Genomic DNA, 4,017 nt, shown 5'->3' with positions numbered 1-4,017 from the left:
CTCCTCCATATCAAACATCCACTATTACCACAACTATTCCACCTCCAACTCTCCCACACACTTCTTAATTGCCCAGTCCACCGTTTATGCCATCAAACCCCTCTCACAAATCTCCCATCGTCATCACAGCTCCCAAGCCTGGCTAGTCAAAGTCGAAGAGTCACTGTCCGGAGATGTCAAACTCCGGGATCCCTTCTCCACGTCTCAAGTCAAGAACATCTCCGATAAATTATTTGAGTCATTCAACTTAATGGATCATTGCGTTAAGGAAATAAGTAAAGGGTACAAACTTGAATTAGCTATGGACCAACAAAGAGAGCTCAGCAGATCGGAACGAAGCTACACGGGCAAAATAGTAGTTTCTGCTGATGAAGATGGCCATGATGATGAATTTGCTATCATGGTGTTGCTTCAGGGAAAGATTGTTGTTGGGAAAAGAATTGATGACAAATGGCATGATATAAATATCGATCAAGATCATTTTCAAATTATCTACGACATAATTTATTATAACAGAAGATTCTATGTCTTGAGCTACAAAGATCGCACTCTGTGTGTGGATCCGAAATCCTTGAACGTTTCCGAACCAGTGGCTCCATTAAGAGATGGTTAAAATAAGACTTTCCCTCCAATAAACTGACCCAAAGCATAAATCAGATTGTATGGTACTGGTAATGATTCAGCTAAATCAGAATCATATTTCCATTATCGATCTCAAAATATCATCATAATCCTTTTACTACTCAGTTTAACATAAAACTAGCTTCAGAAATTTGGTAAAGAAAATGACAAATCAAGTGAGAAACTTTACCTCATCAACTCGTACATTGTATATCTGAATAGTAGAATCCTCCATCCCAAAGGCAACAATACTATTATCTTGAGGATGGAACGCCAAAAAGGTGGCCGCTGAAGGTGGGGGCATGAACATGTCCGTGACCTGAGACACAGTAAGCAATCTCATTTAGTCATGCGGAATCTCAATATATTGCAAAAGCATTATCTGATCAAGCATAAATTGTTGATCCTATATCAAATACAGAGTTTGAATTTGGATAGGTGCAATAACTTACCTTGGATGTCATCATGTTGAACAAGGAAACCTTTCTGCCAGAGGCAGAGATAATGTAACAGTCATTTTTGGATAAAGCGATGCATGCAGCAAACTCTTCAGCTGGTTTATCATCATTAATGTCATTGGTCATAAGTGTTCCACTAAGAGATTGCCACAACTGAGATGCCATGTATGCAGTAGCTTGACAAGTTTGCAATAGACTTGAAAAAGATCAAAATATAAAAACAATAGAAATTTGCAGATGGAAAATAATAAACCTTCTTCAAGGGATTCCATTCACTATGCTGCCATTTCCACAGCTTGTGAACAGCACTGGCAGTAAGGCACAATAGAGCTCGACCAGAGTTGGTGCAGATCAACCGAATAACCTGAAAATTTTGGAATATACAGCATTTGACTAAACATTTCGGCGTTCCTGTCATTATGCATCCAATTCTTTAGAATATACAGTTGGCATGTTAATGAGTGATATAGTTGCATGCAAATTGCATAGCTTCATTATAGCAGAACATCTCATACATGAACGCAGGTGCACAAAAGGCAGTAAATAACTACAAAGAAAATACCCAGCGACATAGAAGAGAAGTTTCTTCCAAACTTAAATGACATGCTATACTTGAGTTCTTTACCACCTACCCTGCTTGGTGCTGTAGAATCAGGTAAGAGCAGAGCTTTGATTTGTGACGGATCTGAAACATCAGGAATTTTCCAGCTCTTAACCTTGTCTCCAACATCCGCAATACCCTGCAGTCTGCTGCTGTCCATTGTACCCTGCAGTGGAACACCAAAGTCCATGCAATCATCAAATGAATAGAACCTAATGTACAAATGCTTAAAATTCAGCCGTTATCAATTTTAATAGAACCACCTGCTAAATTTTCTAAGTATTGGTATAATTATCAATTTCAAAAGCAAATTGCTAAAAATATAAAATTCTTGTTTCAGTATCAACACACAATCAAATTATATTTGCTCAAGTTGAAGAACAATCTAATGCATACCACATTTATAAACGATAAATATATTTAGGAGACACTAAATTCAATGAATTTGCACTTTATGATCCTTGATGAATTTTCCCTAAATTGAATACTACCTGATAGAAACCTTATAACCAAGGTTTATGCATGCAGGACCAAGGGGGAGAAATTCAAAAGAGGTGCAGCTCGAGCATAAAGTGGTCCAGAGTTAATTGCAGCAGCTCAAGGGGATGACATGTAGCAGCCTAAGAGTGGAGAGAATCAAGAAGCAGTTATGGTTGTGTGGATAAAAAAGGGAGTGTAGAGGGGAATGAGGCAGAGAGAAAAAATCTGGAGAATTGTTGCTTAAGTTTTCTGTTTTCATTCTGGGGAGGACTGGCTCTCAAAAGTCAGCTTAAGTATTTTCATTTCTGTTAATAACAGTTCAGCTCTTGTATGCATGATATTGTAATGGTTTATGAAGTGTTGTTGCGTAATGAAATTGTTGATTGATATTACCTCATCTGTGCTGTTCCCCCTTTCCATTTTACTGTTCCATTAATGGAGTAAGTACATCTTCCTTGTGTGTTTCATGTATGTGTTTCAAGATGAAGACTAATGTACAACATCACAACACAACGAGCAATGCACGAGGCTTTACTTATCAACTTGGGCTTAATAGGCCAACATGTTTGAGCTTACTTATGAAATATTTTAATTTATTTTTATACTAAATTATTAAATCTAATTTAATTTAATTTTCTATTATTCACAAATATTTGTTTTATCCCAGGTTACAAGCAATATAATTTTTAAAGTTTATGATTGCTTCTCAATTTTTTTGAAAAATTCAAAACTCAAATAATATCGGATTATTTAAACCTTGTACTTTAATATGTTTAATTGACAAGATTCTCATAACAACCTATCCAAATTCATACCACTACGAACATCTAATTTGAGTGACAAAACTAGTACAAACCAATTATTTATATATATATATATATATATATATATATATATATATATATATATATATATATATGTTTGCCTAAATAAGTTTTTATTTTTACTTTTTTTAATAAAGAAATAACAAGTGGTAAATAGTGTCTCTCTCAAAGTATTTAAAGAAAAGATATGAATCAACATCTTAAATGCAATATAGTTTTGAATAACAAATCATAGGAAATTTAGTGGAAATTTTTCATTAGTAGAGAAATTTAGTGGAAAATTTATGTTTATTCATGTTCAAAATCTATTATATCAAACACTTTCTCACAGTTAAACTTTGTAATAGTTTAAATCCTTTGTTATATAAAAATTTTAAGTTTTTTGTGCAAGTCAGTATATTGCCTTTTGACGTCATTACTTATAGGAGAACATTTGACACAACAAAATCAAATATAAAAATTTGATGTTTAGAGTAGGGGTGTTGACTCAAGCTCAAATCAAAGGCATAATGTTTGACTCAAATTTGAGCTTGAACTCTTTCAAGTTAATGAATATTGTCACTAAAGAGCTATTAACAGTGTAAACAGGATCGTTGGAATAATGAACAATATTATCAGCAAGATAAATAGTATCATTGAATGAATAAATAAGTCAATTTTGAGTTGAGCTACCGAATTGAAACTTCGGCTCAATATCAACTCCATCGATCCAATTTACTTGGAGGGATGGCAGAATACCAGCTTACTTGGATACCCAAACAAAATCAAAACTTTTAAAAGCTTTTCAAAGTGTCTTGCAAAAGCTAAAGTTAATGAACTTGGCTGGCCAATTATATTACATACTTGTACTATTTGCTTAATATTAAAAGGAAAAATCAGCACAAAACACAAGTAATTTGCATTATTCCTCCTAGCTATAACATCTCCACAAGTTGTTCATAGTTTAATTTGCTGATTGGAAAGTCATTCAACTTACTGTACGTGCTATAAATAAAAAGTAAAACAGAGAAAGTGACAGTGCAAGCTCAAATAA

General features: G+C 34.1%; 1 long non-coding RNA gene across 2 annotated transcripts; it reads right to left on the bottom strand.

Annotated features, from left to right (window-relative positions):
* Positions 1–544: 544 nt before the first annotated feature.
* On the bottom strand, positions 545–2,479 carry LOC123208978. Of its 2 annotated transcripts, none has more exons than XR_006500905.1 (4): positions 2,172–2,479; positions 1,712–1,846; positions 1,074–1,490; positions 545–940 (listed from the first exon to the last, which is right to left on the bottom strand). It is a non-coding gene; the product is annotated as an uncharacterized LOC123208978 (long non-coding RNA). The 2 variants fall into 2 exon arrangements; XR_006500906.1 differs by having other exon boundaries at positions 1,074–1,443.
* Positions 2,480–4,017: the final 1,538 nt, after the last annotated feature.

This window comes from Mangifera indica, chromosome 2, assembly GCF_011075055.1.
Source record: "Mangifera indica cultivar Alphonso chromosome 2, CATAS_Mindica_2.1, whole genome shotgun sequence".
Classification (NCBI taxonomy): Eukaryota; Viridiplantae; Streptophyta; class Magnoliopsida; order Sapindales; family Anacardiaceae; genus Mangifera; species Mangifera indica.
This window is presented reverse-complemented; position numbering and strand designations above follow the sequence as displayed.